At 36.6% G+C, this 26,303-nt stretch overlaps 1 long non-coding RNA gene across 1 annotated transcript in view; it reads left to right on the top strand.

The window, feature by feature from the left end:
- Nucleotides 1-24,676, top strand: part of LOC133056709 (uncharacterized) — a 418,882-nt gene extending 394,206 nt beyond the window's left edge. Inside the window, exons 4-5 of the long non-coding RNA XR_009692885.1 lie at nucleotides 18,238-18,335; nucleotides 23,943-24,676. This is a non-coding gene — a long non-coding RNA (uncharacterized LOC133056709). The remainder of the gene's footprint in view (nucleotides 1-18,237; nucleotides 18,336-23,942) is intronic.
- The last annotated feature ends 1,627 nt before the right edge of the window (nucleotides 24,677-26,303 follow it).

The raw sequence follows: 26,303 nt of genomic DNA on the forward strand, positions 1-26,303 counted from the left end.
TTTTATTTCTCTGTTTTCTATGCTTTGCTGATTTATACCTTATCTGCTAATGTGCCTCCTCTCTTTTTTAGTCACTACTGCAATTTCCTTTATATGTTAGAATTTTTTCCTTTAGTTTATGTGCAGATATGGAGATGTATTTTGTGTGAAATGTTTTCTGTTATTGGGGCAGAATTACTTTTTCTGTAGTGTTATTCATCCGAATTTTGATAAGTTTATCACTCCTACCTTTTCTACAGTATCTGTGCATATATTCTTTTTTTGCCTTCACTTCATCTGTGAATAAGGTAATTCTATTGATATGTGGTACAGCTGTTTGCTCAGCGATGGTTAAGGTGAGTAGATGGATATTGATCTGGGATCACAACTTTGGGAAGAAACTGCTGAGAATTCAGTTTTTGGCATTCTGACCTCAGGACAAGCAGTCACCAAGGCAGAAGATGTTAGTTCTCAGTGAAGCTTGTGGCACTTGGGTATTTGTTTGATGGTTAGTGTTGACTTCTGCTTAGTCAGTTCCATTCTTTGCTGTAAAACTGGATGCTACTCACATTCTATTTTCCATTATGGTTCATCACCCTGAGAATATAGAGATGATGCACCAACAATATCCTTCCTTCTTTTATCCGTAATTTTTCACTGGGTTTCAGAAGAAACATAGTATAAACAGGTGACTGCTTTAACAACAATTTTCTTTCTTATTTTGGCCACTGAATTTATCTTTTCTGAATTTCACTTAATAAATTTAATCTGACTCACTTGATTGTATATATAAATCACAGTTTAATTGGTATTTCCATGAAACCATAAGTAAACTTCTTGCTTTGCATTGACACTTCACATAAAGCACCAATTACCTGACCATTGGGAAAAGGTCTGTGTCACTTTCACGGCAGTGAATTTTTCAGAGTAGTTTTAAATGCAGTTGTGACATACATGATGTAATACTAAATTATGAAAAGTGTTTAAAATAGTGGGGAGAGGACCTACTGTATAGCGCAGGTAGATCAGCTCAGTGCTTTGTGGATGGGATGGGGGTTTCCCAGGTGGCATTGTGGTCAAGAATCCGCCGATCAGTGCAGGAGATGCAAGAGACACAGGTTTGATCCCTAGGTCAGGAAGATCCCCTGGCAGAGGAAATGGCAACCCACTCCAGCATACTTGCCTGGAGAACCCAAAGGACAGAGGAGCCTGGCAGGCTACAGTCCATAGGATCACAAAGAGTCAGACATGACTGAAGTGACTTAGCCTGAACGGATGGGATGGAGGGGAGTGGGAGGGTGGTCCAAGAGGGTAGAGGTCTATGTATACCTATAGCTGATTCACTTCACTGTACAGCAGAAATTAACATTGTAAAGCAACTATACCCCCAATTTAAAAACAGAACTCCAAACTGTTTAAAGCAAGAAAAAATTATTTCTGGATGTAGCAATATTCACACCCTTTACTATGCAATTAAATGAACGAGCAACTATTTGCTATTGCATTAGTCTTCCATAAGAAAAGGAGAGCATGTTTAAATATACAACTTCTAAATATCATTTTCACAATGTCAAATTTACTTTATTCCTTTCTAAAAGGTTTTGTGGTATCTTTTAGAAGCAAAAGATATAAAAATATTTCCTCAGTACCTCTTTCCATTAATCAATGCCTAATTTTTTGGTGTCACTGAAATACTGTTTTGCTTCCCTGGCATACCAGATCATTTTCTTCACCTTTTGCATGAGTACATCTGCCTTTCAATTGTAAACCCTCAGTCATAGATCCTTAAAATCTGTGCTCTCTTCCAGAGTCTGTCATGATACTGATTTTTTTTCTTCCTATCTTAAAAATCTCTTATTGGCAATATAACTTTGGAATCACCCTTAATAAAACAATATCTTACATGTCTTTAGTTTCCCATTTTCACTCAGATGTACAATTTAAACTTGTGGAAATACACAAATGCTCTGATATAGAAAATGAGACCATTGAGTTATCGAGTATTATAAATATGTGTGTTAGTGTGTCAGTCGGGTCCTACTCTGTGTCCCCATGGGCTGTAGCCTGCCAAGCTCCTTTGTCGGTGGGATTTTCCAGGCAAGAATACTGGAGTGGGTAGCCATTCCCTTCTCCATGGGATCTTCCCAATTCAGGGATCGAACATGGGTCTCCTGCATTGCAGGCAGATTCTTTACCATCTGAACCACCAGGGAAGACCTTAATTATAAATATATAAGACACCAAAAATATTAGAAACTGCTGAAGGTAAGGAACAATAAGAAACAGGACTTGAAAATGATGCCTGAGCACTTGGAAAACACTCACTGTTTTCTATAGTGTAAACCTTGGTTTTCAGACCTACAAATAAAGAAATTTATATACAGTCATTGGTTAGCTCTAGGACACTAACTCATATCTGTAATATGTTAATGATGCTGCTTTCTTCACCTGCCCCCAGTCAAATGAGTTTCTCATGGCATGAGCTCTTCTAGTTTAATTTTTCTACCATCAGATTCCTCTCTATTTCATGGCAAAAAGATGAAGTCTCTGACTCGCTCATTTGTGGGGCTGACTATGCTGGGCGCCACCTTACTTTCCTCCTGTCTTTGAGACTGAGCTACCAGCATGTGTCCGATGCTGTCCTTTGCTGCTTTGGTCCATAAGCTATACAGGGGAGACTCAACAGAGGGTGCTGCACCCTACCACAGTTGCTTTGAACGGAAGGGTTTTGTGCTTAGTTGCTCAGTCATGTCTGACTCTTTGCGACCCCACAGACTGTAGCCCGCCAGGCTCCTCTGTCCATGGGATTCTTCAGGCAAGAATACTGGTATGGGTTGCCATGCCCTCCTCCAGGGAATCTCCCCAACCCAGGGAGCGAACCCAGTTCTTTCACATTGCAGGCAGATTCTTTACCATCTGAGCCACCAGGGAAGCCTGACTGGAAGGGGAAACCTATGTAATTCTTCAAAATACAGTACCCACTTGACTCTGGATATATGCCACCTTTTGCAATATTAACTATCCATTTTACAAAGTCATATTTAATCTCTTATCTACCTCACTATCCCAATTGGATGAGAAAATTAGTGCTATAAAACCCTAAAGCCTAGGCTAATTTACCTCATAATAGATTAATGTATTAATCAAAATGCTAATTGTTTTACAGAGAGAAATAAAACAGCCAGGCAAAAGAAAATACTTGTTAGCTGATATCTTTTAAACTGTTATCTTTTAAGAAAAACTGTGTGTGAAATCATGATTATTAGATGATTTTATGTTAAATATGCAACCACACAATCAGGGTAAGGCTTACTGGGTAATCTTGATGGACACTGTCACCACCATGCAAGTTTGATGCACCTATTTTCTTATAAAGATATACATTTCAAGAGGATAACATACTTAACTCTACTGGTCTATTAAAAGTCCTTTACTAGAACTACTGAAGATACTAAAATTTTCTTCATTGCCACTCTGTTTCTAGCTTCAAGGTAAATACACAAATCATTCACTTCAGGTAAAGGAGTCTTTTCTTCAGACAGGGTATAATGTATTTGAACAAGCTACAGAAGTGGACTTTCTAATATAGTCATTGGTTAGCTCTAATTTAGTAAGTAGATATTTTCTTTATCTACATACAAAACAACATGAATAGGGCTTATATATTTTTATATCTCCTGTGGCAAAGATGGCTATTATCTGTCCCCAAATAGTTTTCCCAAATTGTTGTGTACAATTCATGCTGATAGCAACTGTCTGAGTAGACAATGTATTTTCCAGTCTTCCTAAACATCTTATGTCCATGTGACTGGGTTCTTACCAATGGAATATGAGCGTAAGTTCTTAAATTCTTAAAATTTTAAGAATTCTTAAATTTTAAATTCTTAAAATTCTAGGCCTGGCCAGAAAAACCTCTTATAAGATCCTATAATCTTGATTTTCCCTCAAAATCAAGCTGAATAATGTTAACTCCCAAGGTGATACTGGGAATCTCTGCTAAAGATGGTAGAGCCTCCATCAGCCTGGGTTCCCAAAAGAATGTGTAAAGAAATGCTTCCAGAGAGTGATATCATCAAGACTGTGACATAAGTCATTCCTGACTTTGCTCCCCATCACAAGAACAACAGCTGACAACTTTCATAGACAAAACATTAATGAGAAAATCCTAGTACACCGGAGTGAGGATGAAGCACCCCCTGCAGTACCGAGACCAAGACACGCTGCACGAGGAGGTAAGAGAAGTAGCTGCGTGCTGACCACGCTGCCCCTCCTCAGGCTAGCAGAGTGTCACACCGAATGGCTGTCCCTGAGTCTGTGGTTCCTCCAGAGGGGAAAGAGCAGCCAGGGTAACATCCATCTCCCCAGGATTGTGGGCCACTTCTGGGAAGGCCCTACTTTGGTTCTGAAGGGCATGACTAAGGGAATCTAATTGTGACAGAGAAGGAGGAAAGGGCTTCCAACAATCAAGTTCCTTCCTGCAATGCTCAAGTAGTAATCCTGAGAAGCTTTTGCCATCCTAAGAGCCAAGTTGGTGGTGCAGTCTGATTCGGGAACTTAGCACGGTGCAGGTCAGCCTGATTCAGGTCCTTAAATCAAAAGCCTCTGGAGCTAGTCTGTCCCTGCCCAGGCAGGGGAGCTAATTCATAGAGAGCACCCTTTCCATTGCTGAATACAGCTCCCAGCCTCACCTGACCAGAAAACATGGCCAAAACACCTAGAAAGCCATGTAGCCCACTAATGTTCAAGTGAAGAGTCCAGCAGGCAGAGCTAATTATTTACAGAGCAAAGCCAGTGGCCCCATTTGGCCAGGGAACCTGGGGTGCCAGTCAAGTTCAGTCAGGAGCACAAAGAGCCTTCCTGATTTGGATCCAGCTCCGCCACACTGCCCTAGCAAGAAAACTAATTCATAGCCATGTTCACTGCTAAATCGAGCTTCAAGCTACCCAACCAGATGTTCTAACCAGAGCACGTGGGAAGCTGCTTAGTCCACCAAGCAGACCTGCTTAAAGGATACATTGAACAGACCAGCACAATCTGTGGCTTTCCCCATCTGCAGAGCAAAACTGGTGGTTTCTCTGGTCAGAGAATTCAGTGCATAGCTGTGCCTGATTTGAGTCCTCAAAACAAAAAGTTCTGCAGGTCCTAGGGACAGTTCTGCTGTCCTGCCAGTGCAGATAAGCTAACTAACTCATAGCACTGAAGTGAAGAAGTGAAGTTGCTCAGTTGTGTCCGACTCTTTGCGACCCCATGGACTGTAGCCTAATAGGATCCTTAGTCCATGGGATTTTCCAGGCAAGAATACTGGAGGATATAGAACCTAGTCCCAACTATCTATGTCAGTCTCATCAGAGAACCCAGGTGACTGCAGAAATCATACTTCAGTCTTGCTTGGACAGGGAAGCAAGCCAGCAGTCCTATCCAGATCACCTCAGAGCTCAGACAGTTGCCTCACCCCAAGATAGTCCATGATATCGGGCCCAACCTGTCCAAGGGATTTAACTGTGGAGACATCTAGAAAGACAAAATGAGCTGACTGGTAAAAAACAAAAAAACTACTATCTCTGCCACAGTGGAATTGTAAAGTCTGGAAGATGATAGCACATTGACAGATACCAAGGACCATGAAAAATGAGATAAACATGACACCACCAAAAAACTAATAAAGCTCCAACAACTGACCCTAAAGAAGAGAAGATATATGAAGTGTCAGACAAATAGCTCAGAATAATCCTCTTAAACTTTAGTGAGTTATCAAAAAATACAGACAACTTAATGAAATTAGGAAAACAATACAAATACAAAATACATTGAACTGAAGAATGCAATAGCTTCAAGAGCAGACTGAACTGTGCAAAAGAATCAGTGACCAGGAACACAGGATATATGAAATTATCCAGTAGGAGGAGCCAAAAGAAAAAAAAAAAAGAAAAATGAAGGAAGCCTATGAAACTTCTTGGACACAACCAAAAGAAAAAAATGTATATACATTATGGGAATTCCAGAAGGAAAAAGAGAAAGAGACAGATAGTGTATGTAAAGTAATAATGGCTGACAACTTCCCAAACCTGGGGAAAGAAAGGGACATGCAGATCCATGATGCTCCAAAGTTCCCACAATGGGGCTACACCTAGATAACATTAAAATTAAATTGTCAAAAGTCAAAAAAATGTGAAAGCAGCAAAGGAAAAGAGATTTAAATAAAAGGGAACCCCCATTTCTTTTTTGGTAACCATAGTTTGTTTTCTATAACTGTGAGTCTATTTCTGTTTTGTATGTAAGTTCATTTGTCCCTTTTCTGGATTCCACATATAAGCAGCATGGTATTTGTCTGGCTTACTTCACTTAGTATGATGATCCACAGGTTATCCATGTTGCTGCAAATGGCATTATTTCACTCTTTATATGGCTGAGTAATATTTCATTGTGTAAATATACCACATCTGCATTGTATACTTTAAAAGGATGCATTTTATGATATATAATTTTTTTTTTCCTGGAGACTTGGTTTATTTTTTTATCTCAAATTTTAAAAATAAAGTCAAAGCAGACTGTTCAATTTTTATTGTTTTTGATGGTGTTTCAATGACTCTAATTTTATAATTTATTCTAATTTTAGACATAGTTTTACTCTTGAGTATGCCCAAACTTTAAAATCATTGAAAGGTTTTTAAATGTCTTTCTATTGTATAAATTTTATTGAAAATATGTAAGTCACTTACATTCTTGCTCATCACTAAGAATTAGGAACTCCTCTGGAAGCTTTTTTTTTAAATTATAGTACATGATTTAGTTTGTAATTATGCCCACATTTGTATGATTGTAATCAGTAATGATATTCCTCACTAGAAATTTCCAAGAAGATGGAACCTTATTTGTTTTGATTCACCAGCACCTGGCAATCTGTAAGATATTCAGCAGATATTCAATAAGTATTTGTGAATAAATCAATGGCTGATTCATTGAAAATAAATGGGAACCCCTGTAAGATTTGGCAGATTTTTCAGCAGCAATTTTTCAGGCCAGGAAAAAAATTGAGTAGTTTATTAAAATGTTGAAATAAAGAAAAAAAATCACCAAACAAGAAATCTAGATCTTGCAAAGCCATCCTTCAGAAATTAAGGACAGATAAACATTTTCAGAAAACAAAGGCTGAGGTAATTCATTGTCACAAATTCTGACATATAAGAAATGCTAAAGGGAATTCCTTGAGTGGAAGTAAAAGTACCCTAATAGTGGGCTTCTTTAACACCACACTTATATCAATGGATAGATCATCCAGATAGAAAATCAATAAGGAAACAAGGCCTTAAATGACACAGTAGACAAGATGGACTTAACTGATATTTATAGAATGTTCCAAATGAAAGCAGCCACATACACTTTCTTCTCAAATACACCCAGAACATTCTCAAGGATAGACCACATCTTGGGCCACAAATCAAGCCTCAGTAAATTTCAGAAAACTGAAATCGTATCAAGCATCTTTTCTGACAATGCTATAGGATTAGAAATCAATTGCAGGGCGGGGGTTGGGGGGGGGGACCTAAAAAACAATGACATATATACTAAACAATGGATTACTGAAGAAATTCTAAAAGATCCTTAAAGAAAAATGACAACAAAAACAACAGTCCAAGACCTAAGAGGGAAGTTTATAACAATACAATGTTACCTCAGTAAATAAGAATAATCTCAAACAACCTAATCTGACACCTAAAGCAACGAGAGAAAGAACAAACAAAACCCAAAGTTAATAGAAGGAAAGAAATTGTGAAGAACAAAGCAGAACTAGATGAAATGAAGATGAAGAAAATAATAGCAAAGATCAGTGAAAGTAAAACCTGGTTCTTTGAGAAGATAAACATTGCTAAACGTTTAGCCAGACTCAGGAAAATATAAGGTTTTCACCATACTCCTTCATCTGCTGCAATGCTTCTCTGTCTTTTCATTGTGCTTAATTTACAGTGTTCGCCATCTCCTTTCTTAAGGCTGGAAGGTGATAGTTCCTTTTAATTGTTCAGGGTCTCCCCTCCAGGGGTGGTGTTGCTTCAGTGTCTTTGTGAAGGTTTCCTAGTTGGGGATGTATGCATGTGTTGTGGACGGTGCTGGATCTTATCTTCCTGCAGGGGAGTGCCAAGTCTTGTAGTGCATTTTGGGGTGTCTATGGGCTTGGTATGACTTTGAGCAGCCTTTCTGCTAATGGACAGGTTGTATTCCTGTTTTGCTAAAGGTCTGGCATGAGGCATCCAGCACTGGAGCTTGATGGCTTTGGATGGAGCTTACTGTAAGTGCTGAGATAGAAGCCTTTGGGAGAGCTCTCACTGATTAATGTTACATGGGTTTGGGAGCTCTCTGCTGATCCCAAGTTCTGGACTCAAATCTCAACCCCTTAAAGGCTGAGAGGCCTGACCCGTTACTGTAGACCAAAAAAAAAAAAAAAAAAGGATAAAGCTTTTGCACAGCAAAGGAAACTATAAACAAGGTAAAAACACAATCTCAGAATGGGAGAAACTAATAGCAAATGAAACAACTGACAAAGGATTAATATCCAAAATATACAAGCAGCTCAGGCAGCTGAATACCAGAAAAACAAACAACCCAACCAAAGTGGTCAGACAACTTAAACAGACATTTCTCCAAAGATATACAGATGGCTAATAAACACATGAAAAGATTCTCAATACACTAATTAATAGAGAAATGCAAATCAAAACTACAATGAGGTATCACCTCACACCAATCAGAATGGCTATCACCAAAAAAATCACAGACAATAAATGCTGAAGAGGGTGTGGAGAAAAGGAAACCCTCTTGCAATGTTGGTGGGAATGTAAATTGATACAGCCACTATGGAGAACAGAATGGAGAATCCTTAAAAAACTAGGAGTAAAACTACTATATGACTCCACAATCCCAATACTGGGCATATACCCTAGAAAACCATAACTGAAAAAGACACATGTACCCCAATGTTTATAATAGCTAGGATATGGAAGCAACCTAGATGTCCATCAGAACAAGAATGAATAAAGAAGTTGTGGTACATACATACAATGGAATATTACTCAGCTATAAAAAAGAACTGGGTCTGTCCTAATGAGCTAGATGAACCTGAAGCCTATTATACAGAGTGAAGTAAGTCAGAAAGAGCAAAACAAATATCAAATATTAAAAGAAGGTACTGAGGAACCTATTTGCAGGGCAGCAGTTGAGACATAGAAAACAGACTGTGGACACAGCCGGGGAAGGAGAGGATGGGACAAATCGAGAGGATAGCACTGAAACATACATATTACCACATGGAAAGTAGATTGCCAGGAGGCAAAAAAACCTCTACTCTGAAAACTATAAGTGCCTGATGAAATGGAGCTGGGGAACTCCTTGACTTCAGATCATAACACAATACTATAATACTCCTTGACTACACACTACAAATACAGTATAGTCCTAGCACAAAAACAGAAAAGATCAATGGAATAGGATAGAAAGTCGAAAATAAATCCATGCACCTATGGTCAACTAACCTACAACAAAGGAGAAAGGACTCCACAATGAAGAAAAGTCAGTCTCTTCAATAAGTAGTTCAGGGAAAGCTGAACAGCTACATGTAAAAAAAAAAAAAAAGAAGAAATTAGGACGCCATATGCAAAAATAAAGTCAAAATAGATCAAAGATCTAAATGTAAGGCTGGACACCATAAAACTCTTAAGAGGAAAACATAGGCAGAACAACCTCTGACATAAATGACAAAAACATCTTTTTTGATCCACCTCCTAATGAAAATAAAAATAAACAAATGAGACCTGATTAAAAGCTTCCACACAGCAAAGGAAACCATAAACAAAATGAAAAGACAACCCACAGAAAGGGAAAGAATATTTGCAACGGAAGCAACAGACAGGGGATTAATCTCCAAAGTATATGAGCAGCTCTATGTCAGAAAAACAAACAACCCAATCAAAAAATGGGCAAAATATCTAAATATGTATTTCTCCAAAGAAGACATACAGATGGCCAAGAACACATGAAAATATGCTCAATGTCACTAATTATCAGAGAAATGCGAATCAAAACCACAATGAGGTGTCACCTCACAACAGTCAGAATGGCCATCATCAAAAAGCCTACAAAAAAAAAAAAAAGGCTGGAGACAGTGTGGAGCAATGGAAACTTTTCTATACTGTTGGAGGGTATAAATGGGCACAAGCATTATAGAAAATAGTGTGGAGGTTCCTTAAGAAACTAAAAATAGAACTACCATATGATCCAGCAGTCCCACTCCTGGGCATATATCCAGAAAAAAACTCTAATTTGACAAGATACATGCACCCCAGTGTTTACAGCAGTGCTATTTACAATATTGAAGACATGGAAGCAACCAAAACATCCGCTGACTGATTATATGGTGCTTATATACAATGGAATATTACTCAGCCATGAGAAGAATGAAATAATGCCATTTTGCAGCATCATGGATGGACCTAGAGATTTTCATATTATGTGAAGTAAGACCTTGAGAGAAAGACAAATATCATATATCACATGTGGAATCTAAAAAGAGATACAAATGATATGGGTTTTTTTTACAAAACAAAAACAGAATCATGTATGTAGAAAACAAACATGATTAACATGGGGGAGAGGAAAGGAGATTGGGATTGATGTATACACACTACTACATATACATTGCTAATAAGGACCTAATGTATAGCACAGGGAATTCTGCTTAATATTCTGTAATGACCTATCTGAGAAAATATTCTAAAAAAAAGAGTGGGTATATATATAACTGATTCATTTTGCTGTGAATCAAAAACTAACACAACATTGTAAGTCAAATGTTGAGGTTTGACAGAAAACAAATTCTGCAAAGCAACTATCCTTCAATTAAAAAATAAATATTTTTAAAAATTAAAGAAAAGTGAATCCTTCTACACTATTGATGGGAATTTAAATCAATACAACCACTATGGAGAACAGTATGGAGTTTCCATTAAAAGCTAAATACAGAACTACCATATGACCCAGGAATTATGCCCAGGCATATATCTAGAGAAAACCATAATTAAAAGGACACATGTACCCCAGTGCACACACTATTTGCAATAGCCCAGACATGGGAGCAACCTAAATGTCCATCGACAGAGGAATGTATACAGAAGATATGTATACACACAATGCAATATTCCTCAGCCATAAAAAAATAATAGAATAATGACATTAGCAGCAACATGAATGGACCTAGAGATTATCATACTACATGAAGTCAGACAGAAAAAGGCAAATATAATATCATTTATATGTGGAATCTAAGAAAATAATACAAATGAATTTACTTATGAAATGGAAATAGACTCAGACTTAGAAATCAAACTTGTGGTTCTCAAAGGTGAAAGGTTAGTGGAAGGGACAAATTAGGAGTTTACAATTAATATATATACACTTTATATATAAAATAGATAATCAACAAGGTCCAACTGTATAGCACAGGGAACTCTACTCACTATTCTGTAATAACCTGTATGGGAATAAAGAAATAAAAAATAAATAAATAAAATATATTAGGAAAACCTGTATGGGAAAAGAATCAGAGTAAGAATGGATATATATATATATATATATCCACCTTATATATATATATATTGGGTTGGCCCAAAAGTTCATTTGGGTTTTTATGTACAATGTTTTAATAAAAACCCAAATGAAATTTCAGGCCAACCCAATATAGAGCTGAATCACTTTGCTCTACACTTGAAACTAACACAATATTGTAAATCAGCTATAATTCAATATAAAATAAAAATTACATTGAAATAACAGAATTATAAGATAGTAATATAAATTTTTTGTCAAAGTTAGATTCTGTAATATAGTAATGATGGTTCATTATTTACTTACAAGTTGTTTAAAAGTTAACAACAAATGTAGAAATAATCATAACTATAGTAATCTGTTATTGGATGCCCAATATAAAAGTATATAAAGTGTAACTTCAATACCCTAAATTGTGGAAGGTGAAGGTGAATGTTTAGAAATGCTATCAATGCTAAATTGTTATTAGCTTAAAATAGTGTCTTGCAATTTTAAGATGTTTTATATAAATCTCATGATAAGCACAAAGAAAAACCTTGTAGTAATTACATAAAAGAGCAAAATGGCAAAGCATATTGATATCAAAAGACATCAAAACATAGGAAAAGAAAGCAGGATAAGAATCTGTGAACAATGAATCTACAAAATAGTCAGAAAGCAAAGAACCACAAAACCACAATGAGGTACTATTACACGCCAGTCAGGATGGCTGCTATCCAAAAGTCTACAAGCAATAAATGCTGGAGAGGGTGTGGAGAAAAGGGAACCCTCTTACACTCTTGGTGGGAATGCAAACTAGTACAGCCGCTATGGAGAACAGTGTGGAGATTTCTTAAAAAATTGGAAATAGAACTGCCATATGACCCAGCAATACCACTTCTGGGCATACACATTGAGGAAACCAGATCTGAAAGAGACACGTGCACCCCAATGTTCATCACAGCACTGTTTATAATAGCTAGGACATGGAAGCAACCTAGATGCCCATCAGCAGACAAATGGATAAGGAAGCTGTGGTACATATACACCATGGAATATTACTCAGCCGTTAAAAAGAATTCATTTAAATCAGTTCTAATGAGATGGATGAAACTGGAGCCCATTATACAGAGTGAAGTAAGCCAGAAAGATAAAGAACATTACAGCATACTAACACATATATATGGAATTTAGAAAGATGGTAACTATAACCGTATGTGCAAAACAGAAAAAGAGACATAGATGTACAGAACAGACTTTTGGACTCTGTGGGAGAAGGTGAGGGTGGGATGTTTTGAGAGAACAGCATGTATATTATCTAGGGTGAAACAGATCACCAGCCCAGGTGGGATGCATGAGACAAGTGCTCGGGCCTGATGCACTGGGAAGACCCAGAGGAATCGGGTGGAGAGGGAGGTGGGAGGGGGGATCGGGATGGGGAATACATGTAAATCCATGGCTGATTCATGTCAATGTATGACAAAACCCACTGCAATGTTGTGAAGTAATTAGCCTCCAACTAATAAAAATAAATGGAAAAAAAAAAAAAAGAAAGCAAAGAACAAAACAGCAATAGTTAAGTCCTTACAAATTCATACTTACTTTAAACGTAAATGGATATAGTTCTCCATTCAAAAGAATAGAATGGCTGAATAAATAAATAAAGAGATTCAACAATATGCTGCCTGTAAGAGACCCACTTTAGCCTTAAAGAAACACATAGAGTGAAAATAAGGTGATAGTGTGTGAAGGAATGGAAAACAGATGGTAATCATAAAAAGGAAATTAAAAATGAGTAGCTATACTTATCAGACAAAAACATTCTTTAGACTAAAATGGTAAAAATAAAAAAGGTGTTTATAATGATAAAGGGGTCAATCTACCAAGAAGATTTACAACAATTGTAAATATTTATGTACCCAAAACTGGAGCACCTAATGTGTAAAGCAAAAACAAATCAAGCTAAAAGGACAAATAAACAGTAATGCAATTATAGTTAAAGACTTTAAATCCTACTCTCAACTATGGCTAGATCATCCAGACAGAAAATCAATATGGAAACGAAAGATTTGAACAATACTATAGATCAAAATAAACGTGACAGACGTATACAGAACACTACTGTCAGCAGCAGAAGACATTCTTCTCAAGCACACCAGGAACATTTTCTAGGACAGATCATGTTAGTCCATAAGTCTTAGCAAATTTAGGAAGACTGAAATCCTATCAATATCTTCTCTGATCATGTGGCATGAAACTAAAAATTAATAAGAGGAATACTGGAAGACTCATGAATTCATGGAAATTAAACAACATTCTCCTGAACAACCAATAGATAAAAACAGAAATTACAGGGGAGCGAGAACAAATTGAGCCCAACATTAGCAGAAGAAAAGAAAAAAATGAAGATTAGAGCAGAAATAAGTAGCAAACAAGAAAACTATACAAAAGGTTAACAAAACTGGGGCTGGTTCTTTGAAAAGATAAAATTGTATAAAACAACAAAAAATTAGCTAGACTAACCATGAGATAGAGGGCCCAAATCAATGAAATTACAAATGAAAAAAAGAGACATTGTAAGTGACATCACAGAAACATAAAGGATCATAAGGGCCTACTGCTAACAACTACATGCCAACAAACTGGAAAATCTAGAAGACATAGAAAAAGTCTTAGAATCATACAATATGCCAAAACTGAATCAAGAGGGAAACAGAAAATTTCAAAGATCAAATACTAGTAAGGAGATGGAATTAGTAAGCACAAATCTCCCATCAAAGAAAAACTCAGGACCAAGTGACTTCACTGATATATTTTACTGAACATTTAAAGAATTAATACGAATCCTTCTTAAAGTCTTCCCAAAAAGTCCAAAAGGAGGGAACACTCTCAGAGTTACTTTACAGAACCTGCATTACCCTGAGACCAAAGCTAGTAAAGGATACCACTAGGAAAAAACAAAACAACTGTAGGCCAATATCCCTAATGAATATAAATACAAAATTCTCAATAAAAACTAAAAAAAAATGAATTCAGCAGCACATTAAGAGCATCATTCACCATGATCAATGAGATTTAACCCTGGGATGCAAGGATGGGTCAACATACAAAAATCAATATATGTGGTGCTGCCGATTGTGCTCAGTCATGGCTGACTCTCTGCGGACTGTAACCCACCAGGTTCCTCTGTCCATGGGATTTTCCAGGCAAGAGTAATGGAGTGGGTTGCCATTTCCTTCTCCAAATATATGTGGTATATTGTATTAAATAGGATGAAATAAATCTCTCAAATGCAGAAAAAGCATTGGACAAAATGTATCATATGTTCATGATAAGAACTCTTAACAAATTAGGTATAGATAGAATGAAAGTGCCTCAACATAATAATGGCCATATCTATAGCAAGACCACAGCCTACATCATACTCAATAGTGAAAGATGGAAAACTTTTCCTCCAAGCTGAAGTGTGTCCACTCTCACAACTCCTATTTATTATAGTATCAGAAGTTCGAGCTTGAGCAATCAGACAGCAATAAATAATTAAAGCATCAGCATTGAAAAGGAAACAATAAAATTGGCTATATTTGCAGGTGACATGATTTTATAACAAGAAAAGCCTCCACCTAAATACTGTTAGATCTAATGAATGAATGCAATGACGTTCCAGGATACAAATTTAACACACAAAAATTCATAGTTTATCTCTTCACTAATAACAAGTCATCTGAAAAAGACACAAAGAAAATGATCCTATCAAAAATAATAAAATAAAATATTAGGAATAAATTTAACCAAGGAGGTGAAAGATCTCTACACTATAAGACACTGATGAAATAAAAAGAGACAAATAGATGGGAAGGTATCCCAAGCTCATGAATGGAAAGAATATTGTTAAAATAGCCTTACTATTACAAAGCTTCCTCTACCAACATTACAAAGGCAGTTTTTTTTTTTTAATAGAAGTAGAATAAACAATCCTAAAATTATATAAAGCAACAATAGGCCACAAATAGTCAAAGAAATCCTAGGAAGAACAAAGCTGGAGGCATAATACTTATGATTTCAAGCTATATTATAAAGGTATAATAATCCAAACATTATGGCACTGGCACAAAAACAGACATGTAGACCAGTGGAACAGAGTTTAAAACCCAGGTATTAAACCATATGTACATGATCAGCTAACATCTGACAAGGAAGCCAAGAATACCTATTTTAGAATAGAGAAAAAAGGAAGGAAAGTGTGAGAAAAGACAGTCTTTTCAATAAAAGGTGTCAGAAAATTGGATATTCACATGTAAAAAAGACCCTTATTTTACATCACTCACAAAAATTAACTCAAAATACATTAAAGACTAAAATACAAAGGCCAAAACTTAGAACTTGCATAAGAAAACAAGTGGTAAGCTCCATTACATGGATCTTGTCAATGATATTTTGGATATGATACCTAAAACTCAAGAAACAAAATCAAAAATAGTTAACTACATCTAACTGAAAACATCTGAACAACAAAAGAAATGATCAACAAAATGAAAGGACAATTTGTGGAATGGTAGAAAACATCTGCAAAGCATATATCTCATCAGGAGTTAATATCCAAAATAAAGAACTCAATAGCAAAAACTCCCCAACAAATCCAAATAGTCTGATTAAAAAATGAATAAAGGACCTGAATAGACATGTTCCATAGAAGATATATGAAAGGCAAACACATATATCAAAAGGTGCTCAAAATCAATAATCATAAAAGAAATCATGTCAAAACCACAATAAATTACCTCACTACTTCACCAATGTTGTGAAGCGATAATAAATGCTGGAAAGAATGTGGAGAAAAGGGACCCTTCATGCATTGCTGGTGGAAATGTAGGTTGGTGCAGACACTATGGAAAACAATTTGAAAGTTCTTCAAAAAGTTAAAACTAGAACCACCATCTGACCCAGTATTTCCATTTCTGGGAATATATCAGAAGAAATTGAAAACACTATGTCATAGAGATAGCTGCATATCCATGTTCATATAAGCATTATTTACAATAGACAAGGCTTTCCCAGTGGCTCAGATGTTAAAGAAACTGGCTGCCAATGCAGGAGACCTGGGTTCAGTCCCTGGGTTGGGAAAATCCCCCAGGGAAGGAAATAGCAACCCGTTCCAGTATTCTTGCCTGGATAATTCCATGGATAGAGGAGCCTGGTGGGCTACAGTCCACCAAGTTGCAAAGAGTCAACACGACTGAATGACTATCACTTTCACTTTTTTCACAACAGACAAGACATAACAAAATAAGTGTCCATAAATGAAAGAATGGATAAAAAAGTTGTGTATGTATATGTATGTATGTGTGTATACACACACACACACAAAGAAGTATTATTCAGTCATTAAAAAAGAAGGAAATCCTGCCATTTGCAACAATATATATGGACATTGAAGGCATTAAGCTAAGTGAAGTAAGAGAGACAAAGACAAATATTGCATTATCTCGTGGAATCTCAAAGAAAAAACCCAGAAAAAAACAAAAAGAAGAAACAAACCCAAACCTCATAGAAAGAGAGATCAAATTTGTGGTTACCAGACAAACAGAGGGAACCAGGCCGGGGAGGAGTGAGGGGGTGCTGGGGCCACGTGGAGGTGGGATGGGGGTTGGAAAAAGAGTTCAAAAGATACAAAGTTTCAGTTAATAAACAAGTACTAGGAATGGAATGCACAACATGATGACTAGTTCACACTGCTGTATGTATATCTGAAAGTCAGAGTAAATTTTAACAGTTGTTTTCACAAGGAAAAATATATACATATACATTAAATATATTTGTGTGTATACATATATGTAATGATGGGTGTTAATTAAACTTATTGTGGCAATAATTTCAAAATTATGTAAACCAAATCATTACACTGTATACCTTAAACTTATACAGGGCTATATGTTAATATCTCAGTGAAACTGGGAAAAAACATATAAGTTAATATCAGCTTTAAGAAGGCAAACTTTAATCAAGTCATCTAATAAAATACAAGGAAAGAAATCACAAAATCACTTCTGAGGCAGCCCTGGCAAAGATGCATCACCTGAATTTAACCATGAGGAAACTTTAGACAAACACAAATACAGACTACTCTACAAAATAATCGCCATGTGATCTTCAGAGATTCCCTGGTCATGAAAGTAAAGGGCAGACTGAGGAAATGCCCCATACTGAAAAGGACTAAAGGAACACGATGACTTAAGTAATGTGTGAGGGCATTATTGGGACAATTAGCAAAACTTGGCTGGCTGTGGGAATTCGATGACAACAGTGTACAAGAGTCAATTTCCTGATTTTTATATTGCATCATTATTATGTGGGAAAATATCCTTGTTTATAGAAAATGCACACCAAAATCTTAATGCTCTTCTTGGAACTGACTGTTGTTTGGAAAGAAAAAGCAAAAGCAAAACCGTCTATCGGTCTTTCCAACCACTCATCCTCACATCAACTTCTGTAAGCCACTGAGATTTTAGGGTTGATTTGTTATAATAATAGGTAGGCTACCTTAAAAAATGTGCCTCTTGGCTTTCTCAATGACAGATAATTTATTAGTGTGGGACTTGCTGTGCCTTAGCAATTATTGATCCCAGTTGAAACATGTCCATTGCTTCTAAATTCATCCTCATAATGTCTGTAACCTTACCTTCCAAGTTTCAGGTTTCTTGCAGTCACTACTATATGCTACAGGAAGGGTTAGTCAACCGGAGCCTGCAGGCCAAGTCAGCCAGCTGTCTGCTATTGTATGACCCGTAAGTAAAGGGTGGTTTTATATCTTCAAATGGTTGGGGGGGGGGGGGGTAAGGAATCAAAAGAATAACACTTTGTAAAGTGAAAAATATATAAAATTCAATTTGCAATGTCCATAAATAAAGTTTTATTGGAAGACAATTATGTCCATTTGTTTACATATTTTCTATAGTTGCTTTCCTACAAACAGCAGACTTAGACAGCTGTCACAGAGACCATATTGTCCACAAAGCCTAAAATATTTACTAGCTGGCCTTTCACCAAAAAGAAGAAAAAAGTAAAAGGGAAAAAAAAGGTGCTGAAGCCTGTCCAACAAAAAACAAAAAAGGTTCCCAAGCCAAGTTTTTATTATAAGGCTAGATAGCTGCTAAGAGCACAGACTCTGAAGCCTGAACCGTGGCTGCTCCATTTACCACCTCTGTGATCTTGGGAAACTGACATATTGTGTCTCTATATCAATATTTGACTGGTCGTAATAACAGCACACAATTCAGAAGGCTGTGAGAATTCCATGAGTTATTATATGGCAGGCCCTTAAACTATTGCTTGACAATAAAATTAGCATTTTCCTTTTTACATTTCCTTTTTTAATTTAAATTGTCCCTTTCCCCATCATCACACATCAAAGTATAAGGCTGTGATTTTATATGGGTAAGAAATTTCACACATGCACAAAAAATACTTTATGTTCCATTTTATGAAATCCAAGACCAAGCAAACCTAACTATTAGTAATAAAAAGTCAGAATGGTGGTTTCCTCTGATGGTGAGTGGGTATAAGAGTGAATGGGTATGGGTGTTGGCTGGTAAGAAATACAAAGGAGCCTTCTGGAGAAATGAATCTTTCTCTGTCTTTAATCTGAGTCTAATTACAGGTGTGCACATGTGTAAAAATGTATCAATCTGTATACTTAGTTGTGTATTTTAATAAAGTCACTATCATGTTTAAAAGGAGAAACCGAGAAAGGGTAACATTTGTATTATCCTGCAGTGAAGTTTTAGAATTGTAGCTCATCAACAGAATTGGAAACAGTTGTGTACTGAGTGAATGCCAAGAGGCCAAGTCATGGAGTAAGATTCCCTGGAGGGTGGGAAACTGCAAACCACTCCAAAGGCCACTGAAAAGTGGTGGGAATGTTAGTGGAACACTCACGAGTCTAAGCTTGCTTTTGCTGTTCATCAAGTCTCTGAAATCGCCACAGCTTTCTTACTCCTGTTGCCACCCTACACATAAAAAGCATCTGGGAAAGCAGGCAGCAAACAGCAGCAGCTGTTAGTACTGGCGCAGAAGAGAGGAGAGTGCAGATATGGCAGCGGGAAGCAGAAGAGCCACAGAACCGGGCCAAGCAGCAGCGTGCCTGAGGATGGCAGAGAACTCAGTACCGGGAGGGTGGCCAGCAACGTTTCCACTTTCTAAAGCTACAAAGAAAACTTAAACATGAATACGGATCCTAGTCAAGTCACGACTACATAACTTATAATTCAAATGCCCTTTACACAAAAACATGCTCAGTTTCTCAGTATCCTGAACCAATGATAGAGTCTAACACTGATATTTTTACTAGCGTCTTTCGGCTTACTAAGTACTTGTGAGTTTGCTAAGCAGATCTTGGGCAAGATGAAATACTTTACTTGTCAACACATTTGCTGCTCTCTTTGAACTTCCCAGCAGTTTCAGGTAGCCCGGATAAGTACCGTTTAAGCAAGCTTGTATTTACAATGCCTGCTGAGGACAGAAGAATAAGAGATAAAGACTAGGACACTACTGCACTTAGAAGAAGACCTTGCCTAAAGCCCAAAGGAAGATGACAGGATGAATCCACATGTAAAATTATTATGAAAAATAAGAATATACAAAAAACTCATGGTATTGCCATGATAAAAAAGAAAAAAGGAAAATTTTTCTATAGCAGGAAAACTCCATCCAAAAGAAAGTTGGTATTGACTAGACTTTAAACAAAAACTAATATTAAAAATAGTCATATGTGGATACTTTGTTTTTCTCCAGTAAGAAAAACCTAATTCTAAGCTAATATGCACCAAATAATAAAGTTTTGTAAAATAAACACCAGCTGATAGAATTATGAAGAGAAAATCCCAGATTCATCACAGCAACAGAATTTTAACACACTCTCTTGGATAGATTGCTCTTCCCAAGTCAGAAAGTACATAGAAAAATTAAAGAACAAAATTAATACACTTCATACAATAGGCATATAAAGAACATATTTCTCAGGAGTTATTTTAAGCATAGATCAAGCATTTATGATAATTGATATAAATTCCTATAAATTCAAAATGACCATTATCATAAAACACCATGCCATAAGTTTAAAACAATTTAAAGATAAGTAGAACTTCCCATCCGGAGAAGGAAATGGCAACCCACTCCAGTATTCTTGTCTAGAGAATCCTGTGGACAGAGGAGACTTGTGGGCTGCTGTCCATAGGGTCACACAGAGTTGGACACGACTGAAGCGACTTAGCAGCAGCAGCAGCAGCAGAACTTTCCATTAAGCCAAAATTTAAGAATGCAAATCAAAATAAATCCTGAATCAAAGATAAATAATACTAAGAAACAAAAAGATTTACATGTAAATCATACAGAAATACTTATAGAATTGAGCTTATGAAATATATTGAGATAAAAATAAAGTTAAAACTGTATTTCAAACGTTAACCTAGAAAAGAAATGAATAAAGATTTAAAATTAATAGGAATTTATAATCCACTTTGATCAAAAGAAAGAAAAAGATCAAAACATATCATGAGAATATAAAAATAAGAAATAATAACAAAAATTCATGAAATAGCAATCGAAATGTAAAAGTCCAAAGGGAAAAGTGTTTTTTAAGACTAATATTTAAAAACTTCTGATGAAAGTGATAAAGAGAAATGTATTCTCATAAATATGAAAACTAAGAAACGAATAGCTTTCTAGAAAGATAAGATGCATCAAAATGGCCTGAAGAAGAAAGACACTGACAACTTGAACAGTACTACAACCATGTAACACTGAATCGAAAACTAAGTGAACTGTGGTGTTGGAGAAGACTCTTGAGAGTCCCTTGGACTGCAAGGAGATCCAACCAGTCTATTCTAAAGGAGATCAGTCCTGCGTGTTCACTGGAAGGACTGATGCTGAAGCTGAAACTCCAATACTTTGGCAACCTGATGTGAAGAACTAACTCAATGGAAAAGACCCTGATGCTGGGAAAATTGAAGGTGGGAGGAGAAGGGGACAACAGAGGATGGGATGGTTGGATGGCATCACTGACTCAATGGACATGAGTTTAAGCAAGCTCTGGGAGATGGTGATGGACTGGGAAACCTGGCGTGCTGCAGTCCATGAGGTGGCAGAGAGTCTAACACAACTGAGTGACTGAACAACAGCAAAACTAAGTATCTCTCTCTCTAAAACCCATAGACCTAAACTGATATTACACATCAGGATTGTCAAATAATCTAAAGACAAATAATTTCATCTGTCAAGACTCAGAAAATGTTAAAAAAAAGGAAATATCTTCAAATTCCAGCATAATCTTACATATGCTGTCAAAGGACATGTGAGAATGGAAAAATATAGGTAAATTCCATTCATCAATACAGGAACAAAAATCTTGAGGAAATAATCAGGAAGGTGAATCTTTCAATATATAAAATCAAGACACACCATGAGCAAGTTGGACTTATCTTGGGAATTCAAGTTTGGTATAACATTAGAAAATGATTCACTAACTAATGGATTAGAAAATACAGTTGAACATCTCAAAAACACTCCTGAAGAAGGAGAGTACAATGAAGAGATTTACCTATTATAAGTACGACACCACAAAAATGAACATAAAGTATTATTGAAACAGAGCAAGACCCTATGGCCCTTGTCTCCCATGCTCTCTGCCTGCGTTTTTTATGTGGAAAAAGTTTGTGTGCTCAGTTGCTCAGTTATGTCTAACTCTTTGTGACCCTCTGGACTGTAGCCCACTAGGCTCCTCTGTCCATGGGATTTCCAGGCAAGAATACTGGAGTGTGTTGCATTCCCTTCTCCAAAGGATCTTCCCGACCCAGGTATTGAACCCACATCTTCTGTGACTCCTACACTGCAGGAAAAACATTCAGTTCAGTTCAGTTCAGTTGCTCAGTTGTGTCCAACTCTTTGCGACCCCATGAACCACAGCACGCGAGGCCTCCCTGTCCATCACCAACTCCCAGAGTTTACCCAAACATTATCAAAAGAATAAATTTAACCAGAGAAGTGAAAAAAATGCAGAAAAAAAGGAAAACAGTCAAAGGAGACCAAGTAATAAAACTTTAGTCATTAAGTTTAGTCAAGGACCTCGAGTTCATTCTCGAGGACTATAGATAATATTCTGAGCTATATCCTGTGACCTGTTTTATAAATCCTGAAACCCTTACCAGGCAGAAGATGTTAACTGCATGATGAGCACAAGCTGCCACACTTCTGAGAACTGGCCTCTAGGAAGAGGCTGGCCCTGGAACTGAAAATTAACTATACTTAAAACAATCAAAGTGACTCTGATCAGACCACCAATGACCACTTTCAGGATCATTTGTCAGAGCTGACCGTGCTGTTTCTGCATGTAGGTCCCTCCCTCTGTCTATAAAAGCTCTTGCCCACTGTCAGTGGAGGGAGTCTGTCTTTGGACAGGCATCTGCCTTCTCTGCTCCATGCCCTCCTTTTGTCTTCCCCCACCTCCCCACCGACCCACCTCACACCAAACCAAGCTACTTGTAGCTGGCATCCAAAATAAAGCAAATTTTCCTTTCTACCAGCCTGGCCCTTTTATTGGCTTTTGACCAGCAAGCAGTTGGACCCTACTTTCAGTTACATTACGAATATAGTAATGCAGCAGAATACTGTCCAGCAATAAAGATGAACAAATGTACGAAAACATGGTCAATGGTTTTTGAGCAAGTAATTAGCCATATTAAAAAATGAAATTGGATCCCCAATCATACCACACACAAAAAGCAATTTTAAGTGGACTAAAATCAATGTAAAAATAAGAAATCATAAAGCTACCAAAGACAATGTAGCAGAATGTATATCTGATATTGGGGCTGGATAAAACGTTAATGAAATAAATATGAAAACATACAAACCAAAAAGTTTACAAGTTCTACTACATTAATTAGGACTTATATTCATAAAAGATAAGTCAAACTTGGTGAAATATTTGCATCATGTAAAACTGAAAATATGTAGAAAATACATATATATATTTTTTTGAAATCTACAAATGAATATGAGACAGACAATCCCCCCCGAGAAGTGGGAAAAGATACTATTATAAAAATAGAAAAAAAGAAAAGCTAAATGACCAATAAATATATAAAAGATGCATTACCTAAAGAGCTTTCAAAGAAAGTGAAATTAAAATCTAGTGAGATTGGGTTTTATACTCACCAGCTAATTATGCTAAACAAGATTTTACAGTTTCAAAAGGTGAAATAATGGCAAAGATGCAGAACAACTAGAACTGTTACATAATGCTAGGAAAAGGTAATTTGTGGAACTACTTGGAAATCAATTCGGTGCTTTTTTGTTAAAGGTGAAATTTCTAATTTTTCTTTTTCTTTCAACAACAGGCTTACATAGATGCAGAGACACTGAAGCCAGACGGTATCACGGCCCTTTCACTAATTAGCTCTGTAAAACCTTGGAATAACACGACCTTTCTCTGACTCAATTTCTTCATCTGTAAAATAATTTTAACTTAGAACCCTGTCTGTCGTGCAGTAAACATTCAATAAATGTTAGCTGTGCTTGTATGAAGTAATGAAAATCATTTTAAAACAATATAAATCACAGGATACACCTGTTAGCTTTGAGAAAAAATATTTTTTTAGGCATGACCTTTAAATTTTTAATTAAAAATTATTTTTTTAACTACCCTGACAGGTAAAATTATTTGTGACACAAGAAATTCTGATAAAACTGAGCTTAAGAACTGGGGAAATACAGTATTTAAATCCATTTATCACCAAGAGGTACAAGCACGTTCTTAGAACTGAGGGGACTATAATCATTTATAAGCAAATGCCACAAGCTTACCACCCTAAAGGTCTTCCGACCTGTGAGACTCAGAGGACAGCCTTCAGAGCAGAGCCTAATGAAGCTTGCCCTTCTGTTTGGTACATTAACTCAAGCACATGACTACCTGCTGGAACGCTGAGTCTCCGACAATCTCTGGCACATGCACACCAGCCTTCCCATTGCTTTGCATCCTCCGCTATATATTAAACAGACTCAGGAGTTAAACAAGAGAATCCTCATCTCAGGCCACACCCGCTCCATTTTAATTAAGTTCTTCAGATGAGACCCAGGAAGGAGAACATTGAAAAGCTCAGCAGGAGCTTCCAAAATGCAGCCAAGGTTAAGCACCATCAGGTTAGAAGAAGCCCTCATCACTCCACCCTAAAAAGTCCAGTCAGTGCCCCACGTGGTCTGAATTTTACTTGACCCTCTCGATGAGCTAGCCTGCCAAGGATTGATGGTCTGAAGCTCTAAAGGTTCAAATTTGTTTTTGTTTTTTTTTTTTTTCCCTTTTGGTATATACATTAAGGTACAAACTTTGTTTTATGTATATAAAGACCAGAAAATGAACAAACCACTGGAATCTGTAGTTTCACCTGAGGTTAAAGTCCTATGTAGTGGGACTTCCCTGGTGTTCCAGTGGCTAAGACTCTGCACTCCCAATGCAGGGGGCCTGGTTGGGAGGTAGATCCCACAGGACCCAACTAAGAAGTTCGTAGTGCAAATAAGACCTAGCACAGACAAATAACTAAATATTACATATACATGAAATCTTGTGTAGAGTCATACAGCTGAGGCTGATAGCATGTCCTGCGCTTACCTGCCACAGAGGCCTGAACCATCACGTCACAGTCCTGAAACTACCTACAATTAACGATATTTGAAAAGCACTCCTCATTCAGTCTCCATGAGAAATGCACCAAATAAGCAGAAATGCAGTGGTGAGTTTACTCCATTTACAGAGGAGAAAGTCTATATAGACTCTTTGAAAAACAAAAACTGTTCACATAGAAGAGTATCTTAGAACCATTCTATTGTCCTTACTGATATGTGATGATTATTAGAAGGTAAGTTCCTAATCATATTATACAATATCAACCAAATGTCTTTGGGCACCAACAACAGATACCTGCATTATTTGACTTCTGTATTTACATATAAGCATATTTCTTACAAGCTGGCTATTATCTCTTGAGACATTCATTTGCTTATTTTATAGCACTTTCAAAAAGGTTGATTAAATGGATACATTTTTTAGCATACAGTTTTAGATATATTTTATTGTTTTGTTCAGTTTTCTGAAAGAGATTATTTTTTTCTTTAAAACTAGTTCTTTATGCAGATGCTTAAACCTTACTCAGATATTTCTGCTTACCCTTCACTTTGAGGATTTTTTTTTTCCAGTGCAGTGCTCTATGAATTAATCCATGTCTTCATATCTTAAATATATTAACAAGGACACAAACACTATCAATTTTTGTTATTCTTATGGTGAAAAATTCATCTTCATCTATTTGTAAGCCTGAACATCTAGTGATTTTGAGTAGAATTATTAACAAGCATAATTCTTTTCTTGTAAGGGGAAAAAGTACAAGAATGATTTAAGTCACAAGTAATAGATCTTAACTATACTGGGAAAGAAAGAAATACAAAAGATTGGGAAAGCAGAGTTATTATAAATGTATATAGGTGTCTAGAAATGGTCCCTAATGTAATTGGTAGATGGAATTTCCCATTTACTCAAAGGCACATGAATCCAACTAATGTATAAAAAATCTCCTTATGTTATTGGCAGGAAAATTAAGATATCTGACTGAATTAAGGTAGAGCCAAGCCAGAAGACAAGGATAGGTTAGGTCCAATATTAGAAATAATGAGAATTTGTTTAAAATGGAGCCAGCAAAACCTACAGC

This window comes from Dama dama, chromosome 5 (assembly GCF_033118175.1).
Source record: "Dama dama isolate Ldn47 chromosome 5, ASM3311817v1, whole genome shotgun sequence".
NCBI classification, from domain to species: domain Eukaryota; kingdom Metazoa; phylum Chordata; class Mammalia; order Artiodactyla; family Cervidae; genus Dama; species Dama dama.